Genomic DNA, 13410 nt, shown 5'->3' on the forward strand with positions numbered 1-13410 from the left:
AGGACAGAAAATCCAGACCAGTTACTACAGAAGATTGCGCCACTGCACTCCAGCCTGGGCGACAGAGCGAGACTCCATCTCAAAAAAAAAAAAAAAGAAAAAAAAGATGCAGGATGCTTTGTTGTAAAAAATGTGAATTACAGTGATGGTTTATCCATAAAAAAGGATAACAAAACTGGTTTCAGAAAGGACAGAAAATCCAGACCAGTTACTACAGAAGAAATCAAGAATGTTGCCCTGTATTCCCAGCACTTTGGGAGGCCAAGGCAGGAGGATTGCTTGAGGCCAGGAGTTCAAGAGCAATCTGGGCAACATAGCAAGACCCTGTCTCTACAAAAAAATTTTTTTTAACTATCCAGGCATGGTGGTGCATGCCTGTAGTCCTAACTACCTGGGAGTCTGAGGTGGGAGGATCACTTGAGCCCAGGAGTTCAAGGCTGCTGTGAGCCGCGATCATGCCTCAGCACTCCAGCCTGGGCGACAGAGTGAGATCCTGTCTCAAAGACAAAACAAAACAAAACAAAACAAAAAAACTAGGACCATACAGTTTCATAGAGGAATTCAACGAAGCACTTATAGAAAAATAGGTTTAATATTATTTAAAGTAATACAGCATACATAATAGGAGAAAAATTTCCAACTTCTTATCATGACTCAAGCAAAACAGATTCCAATTCTGGCAAAGACTATAACCACAAAACAAAACAAAAAAAATAGACATGTATCTATAATACTATACAGAGGCACTACTTTTCATCTTTTAGGTTGACACATTTTAAAAATGGCTAATACTCTGTTGCTGAACATGTGAGGAAACAATCGGTTCCATTCATTGCTGGTGGAGATGGAAATTGGCAAAATCTTTTGTATATGGCATATCAGCAATATCTGTCAAAATTATAAATGTTCATACTCTTTAACCAGGATTTTCCACTTCTGTGAATTTATCTAAGATCTATAATATTTTGTATGTTTTCGTTTCTTTTGCTTGTTTTAAAGGCTCTTCTGTTTTATTGGTTTACCTTTTTTTCAAAGAACCAGCTCTTTCACTTATTTATTGGTAGTACAGTTTTTTCTATTCATAAATTCATTAATTTCATTTTTCTTTGTGGATTCCTTATTTTTATTTCAATTATGTTTTTATAACTTCTTGATAAGATCCTTAAGTCACTCATTTTTTTGTTTGTTTGTTTATTAATATAAAAATTAAAGACCTTGTTTTCTGAGCTTTAACTCTAGTCCAGTTTGGATTGTCTTTTACCCAGAACTTAAAAAGGTAGTTTTTGTTTGCTAACTGTTTCTTTGGTTGATTGGTTGGTTCGTTCATTTATTTTTTTCTTTTTAAATTTTAGGTGGCAGAGTTCTTAAGCTTTTTTGTTTTTACTATTAACTTCTGCTTTTAGGGCATTGTGATTAGAAACTATCTGCAGTGGTTCTACTTTTGAGACCTTATTGAAAAAAGTCTCTGGCCTAGTGGTTAAGAGCACAGATTGGGAGTCGGGCTGCCTGGGTTAAACTCCAGCTCTGCTGCTCACTAGCATGCTCTCTGCAATCTTGGCAAAAGTGATGTAACCATTCTGTGCCTTAGTCTCCTCATCTGCAAAATGGGAATCATAATATATGTACTTTTCAAAGTTGTTGGAATTAAGTGAGTTAACATACATGAATTGCTTAGAAGGGTGGCTGGGGCATAGTAAGCACCCGTGTAAGTGTTTAGTGTTGTTTTCTTTGTGACCTAAGGTACAGTCAGTTTTATTGAACGTGCTATGGATCCTATTCTTTGTTTTCAAGGCGTAAGCTATATTTACAATCTATTCTTTATTATTTGTGGTATTTAGATTGCCTATAAGCTTTACTCCTTTTTCATGTCAACTCTCATGACCTGTAATCTTCCGTTTCTACTGTCCTTGTGACTCTTACCATTTTTGTTTTTGAATATTGATGCCAGTTTCTTTGCTGCATATTCATAACTGTTATATCTTCATTGAGAAATGGATCCTTTATCATTCAAAGTGTGTTTCTTTGACTTGCTTAATGATTTTGACCTGGATTCAACCTTGTTTGATTGTGACACCTGCTCTCTTTTTATTTGCATTTGCCTAATTGTACTAGTGCCCATCTTTTTATTATCAACATTTATGCATCACTTTGTTCTGAGTAGAAGTAACAGCATAGAGTTAGATTTTGCTTTGTGGTCCAATCTGCCAATCTTTTTCTTTTAATAGGTGAGTTAAGCCTATTTGCATTTTTGACACCAGAGGTATGTTTGAGCATACATCTATCACATTATTTTATGTCATTCTCTCTCCTTTAAACCTTAAAAAAAATCCTCCATGAGTTTATCCATTTGCTTTATTTTGTGTATGTTACTTCCAACAATTTGGAAGGTTTATATTTTTGTTCTAGCATTTATCCTTCATGTTACAAACAATCCAATTATACTCTTTTTGTTATTTTAAAATGTACAATTACATTATTATTAATTTTTTTGAGACAGGGTCTTACTCTATGCCCTTAACCTTTAATTTTTGGAAACACATCTATCATTTCACACTATAATTCAATTATGAAATTAGTGGTTTTTTCCTACATTTTGTGTTTAACTTGGTATTGCAAAATACACTCAGTCCTACTATTTGATTTATCTTAAATGTATTAAGTTGGTGCAAAAGTCATTGCATTTTTTGTCAGTGAAAGTAATGGCAAAAACCGCAATTACTTTTGCACCGACCTAGTATCAATGTACTAATACTACTTTCTACCTTTCTATCCAATATGGTTTGGATCTGCGTCCCCACCCAAATCTCATGTTGAAATGTCATCCCTACTGCTGGAGGTAGGGCATGAAGGGAGGTGACTGGCTCATGGGGACTGAGTTCTCATGAATGGTTAACATCATCCCCTGCTTGGCACTGTGTGGTGACTCAGTTCTCACAAGATCTGGTTGTTTAAATGTGTATGCCACCTCCCCTGCTTCTCTTCCTCCTGCTGTGGCCATATCAGATGAGCCTGCTTCCCCCTTCCCCCTTCGCCTTCCACCATAATTGTAAGTTTTCTGAGGGTTCCCCGGAAGTCCAGCAGATGCTGCCTTCCTCTACAGCCTGCAGAATCGCGAGCCAATTAAACCTCTTTTCTTTATAAATTACCCAGTCTCAGGTATTTCTTTATAGCAATGTGAGAACAGACTAATACACTGTCAGAGTAAAATGTCTGGTGATAGCTTTCCTATACATGAATATCCTAGTTATCTATTTTCTATTAATATTCTGTCCACCATTTGATTTTTTTGTTCCTTTCCCTTCTGTTTTTTTTTTTTCCTCTTCTGTTAATTTTCTATAGACTCTCAGCTGTGTTGTCTGTGTGGTTGCTCTTCTTTAAGGAAGAGTTTTCCTGGACCAGCTATTTTGATGAATATACATGTAGGGGGACCCCACAGCCATGTGCCCACCTATTTAGCAGGCATTTACCTGACTCCAAATTTTGCATTTACTCTTCTCCATCTTATTTGATAAGCAGCTGTGGAACTGTTCACAATGATGTCTTCTCTTCTGCAGGGCAAAGTGCTTCCTACAAATATGGCTTGTCTCTTTGATTCTTTGCTTTGCTCAGCTTCCTCTGCTTCTCAGAACTAAATATGAGAGTTTCAGTCTAAATGCATTGCATTTATCATATTGCAATGAAATATGAGGATTTGGTGTCCACACACTCTCTCTCACACACACATACCCCCCACACATGGATAGTTCCTATCTCCCCATCCTCCTAATACAGTTGGGTCAATTTTTGGTTGAATGAGTGTTCAGTTTTAGGACCAAATAAATAGTTTTTATGACTGATCCATGAAGTATCTTATTAATACTTTTCCTTTCTTGTACACCTTCTAATTGTCTTCTCATTTGCTTAGTTTTCTATGTAACTCATCTCCGAATTCTCATAGTGTTAATAAACATGTTATTGATGTGTTGATAAATGAGGTATTTGTGTATTTAATCTTGCTTGAGCCTATCTTGGAGCCTTCTGACCTGCTTCTGACCTGTCTTGAAATATGTCCCCACCATTAGTCAGAGTATTCCCTTCATCTCTCTTTTTTTTTTTTTTTTTTTGAGACACAGTCTCGTTCTGTCACCCAGGCTGGAGTGCAGTGGCACGATCTCAGCTCACTGCGACCTCCACCTCCCTGGTTCAAGTGATTCTTCTGTCTCAGCCTCCTGAGTAGCTGGGACTACAGGCACGTGCCACCACGCTCGGCTAATTTTTGTATTTTTTTTTTAGTAGAGATGGGGTTTCACCATATTGGCCAGGCTGGTCTCAAACTCCTGACTTCATGATCTGCCCGCCTTGGCCTCCCAAAGTGCTGGGATTACAGGTGTGAGCCACTGCGCCCGGCCCCCTTCATCTCTCTTGTACTCAGGTTGGAGCCCTTGTTTCTTATACCACCATGTCTTTTTCCCTGAATTTGTTCCCGTATTTTTGAGGGAGTACAATATTCAGCAAATAATTTTATGCTATATACATGTCTGAAAAGATATTTGTTCTACTACATATTTGAATGACAGTTTTTAGTTGGAAATATATTTTCCTCAGAATTCTTAAGGCATCACATCATTATTTTAGTGTCCAGAGTTGCTACTAAGAAGTCTGATGTCGGCCAGGCACGGTGGCTTATGCCTGTAATCCCAGAACTTTGGGAGGCTGAGGCAGGTAGATCACCTGAGGTCAGGAGTTCAAGACCAGGCTGTCCAACATGGTGAAACCCTGTCTCTACTAAAAATACAAAAAACTAGCCAGGCCTGGTGGTGGGTGCCTGTAATCCCTGCTACTCAGGAGGTTGAGGCAGGAGAATCGCTTGAATCCGGGAGACGGAGGTTGCAGTGAGCCGAGCTCATGCCATTGCACTCCAGCCTGGGCAACAAGAACAAAATGTCTCAAAAAAAAAAAAAAAAAAAGTCTGATGTTGTTTGTCGATGTGATTTTTGATTGTTTGCAGCTTGTGCCCACCTCCCCCAATGATTGAGTTCTCTTTGTCTCTGGTGTTCCCATAGTTTTCTTTTTCAATTTCATTGACACCCTGGAATGATACCCAGGTCTAATTCTAGTCTCTGGTTAGTAGTTGTGACCATGGAGAGTGAGCACTACTGAGATTGGAAAAAATAAATTAAACCAGAGATTTAAAAAATAGCTCTACTGTTTTTTTTAAATTTTTTATATATTTAGGGAGTATAAGTACAGGTTTCTTTTTTATAATGTTTAATTTTTGTGGGTACATAGTAGGTATATATATTTATGGGGCACATGATATCTCATACACAGGGATACAATGTGTAATAATCACATCAGGGTAAATGGGGGTAGTCATCACCTTGAGCATTTATCGTTCGTGTTAAAAACAATCCAGTTATATTTTTTGTTATTTTAAAATGTACAACTAAATTATCATTATTCTTTTTTTATTTTTTGAGACAGGGTCTTGCTGTATTGCCCAGGCTGGAGTGCAGTAATATGATCACAGCTCACTGTAGTCTTGAACTCCAGGGCTCAAGGGATCTTCCTGTCTGTCTTCTGAGTAGCTGGAACTACAGCCCTGCAACGCTGTGCCTGGCTATTTTTATTTTTAGCATCTGTTGTGCTATCAAACACTAGACCTTATTCATTCTATTTTTTTGTACCCATTAACCACCCCCACAGCACGCCCCACCCATACCCTTTCTAGCCTCTAGTAACCCATCATTCTACTCTCTATCTCCATGAGTTCAAGTGTTTTAACTTCTAGCTCCCACAAATAAGTAAGAACATGTGAAGTTTGTCTTCCTGTGCCTGGCTTATTTCACTTAACATAATGACCTCCAGTTCCATCCATGCTGTTGTAAATGACAGGATCCCATTCTTTTTAAGGCTAAATTGTCCTCTATTGTGCGTATGTACCACATTTTCTTTATCCATTTGTCTACTGATGGACACTTAGGCTGCTTTCAAATTTCGGCTATTGTAAATAGTGCTTCAATGAACAGAAGTGTGCAGATGTCTCTTTGATAAACTGATTTCCTTTCTTTTGGGCATATACCTAGCAGTGAGATTGCTGGATCACATGGTCATCCTGTTTTTAGTATTTTGAGGAACTTCCAAACTGTTCTCCATAGTGGTTGTGATAATTTACATTCCCACCAACAGTGTACGCGGGTCCTTTTTCTCCATATCCTCTCCAGCATTCGTTGTTGCCTGTCTTTTGCATAAAAGCCACTTTAAGGGGGTGAGATGATCTCTCACTCTAATTTTAATTTGCATTTCTCTGATGATCAATGATGTTGAGCACCTTTTCTTATACCCATTGGTCATTTGTATGTCTTCTTTTAAGAAATATCTATTCAGATCTTTTGCCCATTTTCAAATTGGATTATTACTTTTTTTCCCTATTGAGTTGTTTGAGCTCCTTCTTTTATTTTTTTATTTTTATTTTTTTTGAGATGGAGTCACGCTCTGTTGCCCAGGCTAGAGTGCAGTGGCACCATCTTGGTTCACTGCAACCTCTGCCTCCCAGGTGCAAGCGATTCTTCTGCCTCAGCCTCCTGAGTAGCTGGGACTACAGGCATGTGCCACCACCCCCTGCTAATTTTTGTATTTTTAGTAGATACGGGTAAGGGAGGAGACCACCCCTCATATTGTCTTATGCCCAATTTCTGCCTCCAAAGAAAGAAGATGTAAAAACTAAAAGGCAGAAGTGAAATCCACAAGCAGACAGCCCGGTGCCACACCCTGGGCCTGGTAGTTAAAGACTAATCCCTGACCTAATCAGTTATGTTATCTATAGATTACAGACATTGTATAGAAAAGCACTGTGAAAATCCCTGTCCTATTCTGTTTCGTTCTAATTACCAGTGCATGCAGCCCCCAGTCATGTACCTCCTGCTTGCTCAATTGATCACGACCCTCTCATGCGGAGCCCCATTAGAGTTGTAAGCCCTTAAAAGGAACAGGAATTGCTCACTCAGGGAGCTCGGCTCTTGAGACAGGAGTCTTGCTGATGCTCCCGGCCGAATAAACCCCTTCCTTCTTTAACTCCGTGTCTGAGGGGTTTTGTCTGCGGCTTGTCCTGCTACATGGGGTTTCACCATATTGACCAGGCTGGTCTCAAACTCCTGACCTCATGATCCACCCACCTCGGTCTCCCGAATTGCTGGGATTACAGGCATGAGTCACCAAGCCCGGACCTGAACTCCTTCTATATTCTGGTTATTAATCTCTTGTCAGATGGGTAGTTGGCAAATATCTTCTCTGTTCTGTGGGTTGTCACTTCTCTTTGTTGATTGTTTCCTTTGCTGTGCAGAAGCTTTTTTCACTTGATGTGATCCCATTTGTCCATTTTTGCTTCAGTTGCCTGTGCTTATGGTTTTTACTCAAGAAATCTTTGCCCACACCAATGTCCTGGAGAGTTTCCCCAATGTTTTCTTGTAGTAGTTTCTTTGTCTGAGGTCTTAGATTTAAGTCTTTAATCCATTTTGATTTGATTTTTGTATAGGGTGAGAGATGGGAATCTAGTTCATTCTTCTGCATGTGGATATCCAGTTTTCCCAGTACCAGTTTTTGAAGAGACTGTCCTTTCCCCAGTAGATGTTCTTGGCACTTTTGTCAAAAATGAGTTCACTGTAGATGTATGGATTTATTTCTGGGTTCTCTATTGTGCTCCATTGGTCTACATGTCTGTTTTTATGCCAGTACCATGCTGTTTTGGTTACTATAGCTCTGGGGTATATTTAGAGGCCAGGTACTGTGAGTCCTCCAGTTTTGTTCTTTTCTCTCAAGATAGCTTTGGCCATTCTGGGTCTTTTGTAGTTCCACATAAATTTTAGGATTTATTTTTCTATTTCTGTGCAGAATGTCATTGGTATTTTGCTAGGGACTGCATTGAATTTGTAGATTACTTTGGGTAGTTTGGACATTTTAACAATATTGATTCCTCAAACCAATGAACATGGCATATCTTTCCATTTTTGTGCGTGTCCTCTTCAATTTCTTGCATCAATGTTTTATAGTTTTTATTGTAGAGATATTTCACTACTTAATTCCTAGGTATTTCATTTTATTTGTAGTTATTGTAAATGGAATTACTTTTTTGATTTCATTTTCAGATTGCTTGCTGTTGGCATGTAGAAATGGTACTGCTGTTGGCATGTAGAAATGGTACTGGTGCAACTTTATTGAATTTATGAGTTCTAACAGTTTTTTTTTTTTTTTTTTTTTTGGTGGAGTCTTTAGGTTTTTCCAAATATAAGAGCATATCATCTGCAGACAAGGATGATTTGACTTATTCTTTTCTACTTTGGACGCCCTTTATTTCTCTCTTATCTGATTGTTCTAGCTAGGTATTCCAGTACTATGTCGAAAAACTGGTGAAAGTGGGCATCCTTGTCTTGTTCTAGATCGTAGAGGAAAGGCTTTCCATTTTAGCCATTCAATATGATACTAGCTGTGGGTCTGTCATATATAGCTTTTATTGTGTTGAGGTATGTTCCTTGTATACCCAGTTTTTTTAGTTTTTTTTTTAAATCATGAAGGGATATTGAATTTTATGAAATTCTTTTCACTGTCAGTTGAAGTAGTCACATGGTTTTTGTCCTTCATTCTGTTGATATGATGTATCCCATTGATTGATTTGCATCTATTGAACCATCCTTGCATTCCTGGGATAAATCCCACTTGGTCATAATGAATGATCTTTTCAATGTGTTGTTAAATTTTGTTTACTGGTATTTGGTTGAGGATTTTTCCATCCATGTTCATCAGAGATACTGGCCTGTAGTCTTCTTTTTTTGATGTGTCTTTGGTTTTGGTATCAAGGTAATACTGGCCTCATAGAATGAGTTTGGAAAGATTCCCTCCTCTTCTCTTTTTTGAAATAGTTTGAATAGGACTGGTATTATTTCTTCTTTAAATATTTGGTAAAATTTAGTAGTGAAGCTATTGGGTCCTGGGCTTTTCTTTGCTAGGAGAATTTTTATTATGGCTTCGATTCTGTTACTTATTATTGGTCTGTTTAGGTTTTGGATTTCTTCCTGGTTCAATTTTGGTAGGTCATATGCGTCTAGGAATTTGTCAATTTCTCTAGGTTTTTTGGCTTGTTGCTCATAGTAGCCTCTATGATCCTCTGAATTTCAAGTCCAGGTTTTTTACCTGCATATATTGTGTAGTGGGGACGTCTGAGCTTTTAATGTACCCATCACCTGAATAGTGAATATTGTACCAAATAGTATTTTTTTTTTTTTTTTTTTTTTTTTTGAGACAGAGTCTTGCTCTGTCACCCAGGCTGGAGTGCAGTGGCCGGATCTCAGCTCACTGCAAGCTCCTCCTCTCGGGTTCACGCCATTCTCCTGCCTCAGCCTCCCGAGTAGCTGGGACTACAGGCACCCGCCACTTCGCTCGGCTAGTTTTTTGTATTTTTTAGTAGAGACAGGGTTTCACCGTATTAGCCAGGATGGTCTCGATCTCCTGACCTCATGATCCGCCCGTCTCGGCCTCCCAAAGTGCTGGGATTACAGGCTTGAGCCACCGCGCCCGGCCCAAATAGTAATTTTTCAACCCTCACTCCACTCCCTCAAAAATAGCTTTATTATACAAAGAAACCCACCTATTTAAAATGTACATTTCTATGAGAGTTGGCAAATGTATACAGTCATGTAATGACTACCAAATACATGTACATTAATGATATCCTCAGTCCTTTCCCAAAAGGACCTATCACCATTTACTCAGGGACAGTATACTAGGGAATACCCAACTATTTTGAGGATTATGAGACACAGGGTTTTAGTTAACATTTATACACAGAGACCCAAATGTCATCCTGGTTTCCTTTGTTGGAGTTGGCAGACGAGGTAATAAATGCAGTCCTGGCCAAAGTTCATCTTACTGTGGATTCACTGGGTCCCCAAGACCATTGGGTGGTCATTTCTCCTTCCAGGAACCTATGCCAGTAATCACCTACTTCCAGTCTTTTGGTTATACCAGAAGAAAATATCTTTTCTTCAGCTACTCTTAGATAGATGTATAATGATTATTAATAAAAGTCTAAATTTAACTTTTCATGAGCATCCTTCTTGATGTCTTTATGCATATACAGACAAATGTATATGCACAAATGAAATCACATGTGTCTTAGTCCATTTTGTTCTGCTATAACAGAATACCTGTGATTGGGTTATTTATAATGAACAGAAAGTTATTATCTCACAGTTCTGAAGGCTGAGAAGACAAAAATCAAGGCACCAGCATCTGAGTGCTTTCTTGCTGAGTTCTCCCATGAAGGAAGGCAGAAGAGCAAGACAGAGCAAACCCGCTCTCCAAAGCCCTTTTCATAGAGGCATTAATCTATTTGTGGGGGCTGAACCCTCATAACCTACACACCTCCCAAAAGATCCTACCTTTTAACAATGTTGCAGTGGGGATTAAGTTTCCAACATAAGAGTTTTGGAGGATATATTCAAACTAACAACAACACAAAGTTATTTTGTAACCTACTTTTAAGACTTATCAGTATGTCTTATAAATGTTTCTAAAGTGTTTTTAGTTTCCTATTGTTGCTGTGACAAGTTATCACAAATTTAGTGGCTTAAAACAACACAAATTTATCTTACAGTTCTATAGGTCAGAAGTCTGAAAATGGGTCTAACTGGGCCAAAGTCATATTGTTGGCAGGACTGCAGTCCTTTCTGGAAACTCCAGGGGAGAATCCACTTCCTTTCCCTTTCCAGCCTCTAGAGGAAGCCTACATTGCTTGGTTCATGGCTTTCTTCCTCCATCTTCAAAGCCAGCAGCTTCAGCTGAGTCATTCTCATGCTGCCATGACTTTGGTTCTCCCTCTTCCAAGGACTTCTGTGATTACATCACGTCTGCCTGGATAACCCAGGATAACTGTCCCATTTTAAGGCCAGTTTATTAGCAACTTTAGTTCTGTCTGAAACCTTAATTCCCCCTTGCCATGTAGTTGCATGTATTTTAAGGTTCCAGGGATTTGCATATGGACATATTTGTGGGACCATTATTCTGCCTACCACAGTCATTAAATGTAAATCTACCTCACCATTTTTTAATGATTGCAAAGTATTATTATTTTTTGAAATAGGGTCTCACCCTGTCACCCAGTCTGGAGGGCAGTGGTGTGATCACAGATCTCACTGCAGCCTTGACTTCCTGGACTCAAGCAGTCCTCCCACCTCAGCCCTCTGAGTAACCAGGACTACAAGCCTGGGCCATCATGCCCAGCTAATTTTTAATGTTTTTGTAGCAATAGAGTCTCACTATGTTGCCCAGACTGGTTTTGAATTCCTGGGCTCAGGCAATCCTCCTGCCTTGACCTCTCAAAGTGTTGGGATTACAGGCATGAGCCATTGTGCCCAGCATATTATGATTGCAAAGTATTATATTTTATAGATGCACCTGTATTTATGTAACCAACATCTTGTAGCTGGATATGCACTTATTAGTTCACCTAAGAAATATTCACTGGATACCTACCATATTGCATGTTAGATGCTAGGGATATATTTGGGAACAATCATTTATGTTGTTTCCCTTTTATACTACTATAAACAATATTTTAATCATCAGGTTTGTGCCTATATCTTTATGCATGTATCTCCAACTATTTCCTTAGAATACATTCCTAGATTTGGAAATGATGGATCAAAGGATAGTCTACATTTTGATACATTTGTCATACTGCTTGCCAAGCAAAGGTAGTATCTATTTATTTTCTAATACTTAGTGCATGAGAGTTTTCTCTACTCTTTTCCCAGCTGGTTATTCTCAAATTTTTAACATTTACCCAATACAGAAGTGACAAAATTTATAGTTGCATATCTTTGCTTTCCAGTGAGACTGACTATATTTTAAAAATATCATCCTTATCCTGGAGATTGAATATTTTGTCATATGTTTATCAAAAATTTTAAGTAAATTTCTCAGCTGGATCTTGGATTCCTAGGTACAAGTGCCTTAGTCATACAAGAAGGAAGAGGCACCTATAAGAAACATTTTAAGGCCAGGAGTGGTGGCTCATGCCTGTAATCCTAGCACTTTGGGAGGCTGAGGCAGGAGGATTGCTTGAGGAGTTCAAGACTAGCCTGGGCAACATGGTGAAATCCCGTCTCTACCCAAAATACAAAAATTAGCCAGGCATGGTGGCACACACCTGCGGTCCCAGCTACTCAGGAGGCTAAGGTGGGTGGATGGTTTGAGCCCAGGAGGCAGAGGTTGCAGTGAGCCATGATTGTGCCACTGCACTCCAGCCTAGGTGACAGAGCAAGACCTCGTTTCAAAAAAAAAAAGAAAAGAAAAGAAAGAAATAACAAAAGAAAGAAAGAAAGAAAGATTTTAAAAATCAATATGGACCCTAGCTTTCCTCAGAAGAATGAATGATTCCAAGTCTAGGGTAGAAAAGGAACAAGATAAGTCAGAGACAACTTGTGTCAGAGAGCAAGGAAATTATCAGACTGATGGAGTCATGTCAAAAGTCATAGGAAGCCAGGCACAGTGGCTGCTGTTGGGTACCTGCTTTGGAAGGCATTTGAATGATTCCATCTAAACACATCCTTATTTTTTTCTCACTGAAATAAAATGATCAGGGTAAAGAATTATTCTTTTCTTCTTGAGACAGAGTCTTGCTCTGTCACCCAGGCAGGAGTGCAGTGGCATGATCATAGCTTGTAGTAGCCTCGAACTCCTGGGCTCAAGCGATCCTCCCATCCCAGCCTCCCGAGTAGCTAGGACTACACACATCTGCCACCATGTAAGGGCAATAATTTTTGTTTCTTTTTTTTTTTAGAGATGGCATTTTGCTATGCTGCCCAGGATGGTCTTGAATTCCTGGGCTCAAGTGATCCTCTCACCTCAGTCTTTCAAAGCCCTGGGTTACAGGCATGAGCCACTGTGTCTGGCTGGTAAAGGAATATTAAAGATTCCTTTGTTCTCAGGTTACATTAAAAAGTACAATGTAGGCCGGACACAGTGGCTCATGCCTGTAATCCCAGCACTTTGGGAGGCCGAGGTGGGCAGATCATCTGAGGTCAAGAGTTTGTGACCAGCCTGGCCAACATGGTGAAACCCCATCTCTACTAAACATACAAAAATTAGCTGGGTGTGGTGGCATATGCCTGCAGTCCCAGCCACTCGGGAGGCTGAGGCAGAAGAATTGCTTGAACCCAGGAGGTGGAGGTTGCAGTGAGCCAAGATCATGCCACTGCACTCCAGCCTGGGTGACAGAGCGAGACTCTGTCTCAAAATACAAACAAACAAACAAAAACAACAACTATGTGGAGCCAGGCATGGGGGTGCGCACCTGTGGTCCCAGCAGGCACGGGGGTGCGCACCTGTGGTCCCAGCAGGCACGGGGGTGCGCACCTGTGGTCCCAGCAGGCACGG

General features: G+C 39.6%; 1 pseudogene; it reads left to right on the forward strand.

The window, feature by feature from the left end:
• The window catches only part of LOC105550554, a 24363-nt pseudogene that overhangs the window by 8045 nt on the left and 2908 nt on the right, over nt 1–13410 (forward strand).

The sequence above is a fragment of the Mandrillus leucophaeus genome, unplaced genomic scaffold (genome assembly GCF_000951045.1).
Source record: "Mandrillus leucophaeus isolate KB7577 unplaced genomic scaffold, Mleu.le_1.0 Scaffold49, whole genome shotgun sequence".
Lineage (NCBI taxonomy): Eukaryota > Metazoa > Chordata > Mammalia > Primates > Cercopithecidae > Mandrillus > Mandrillus leucophaeus.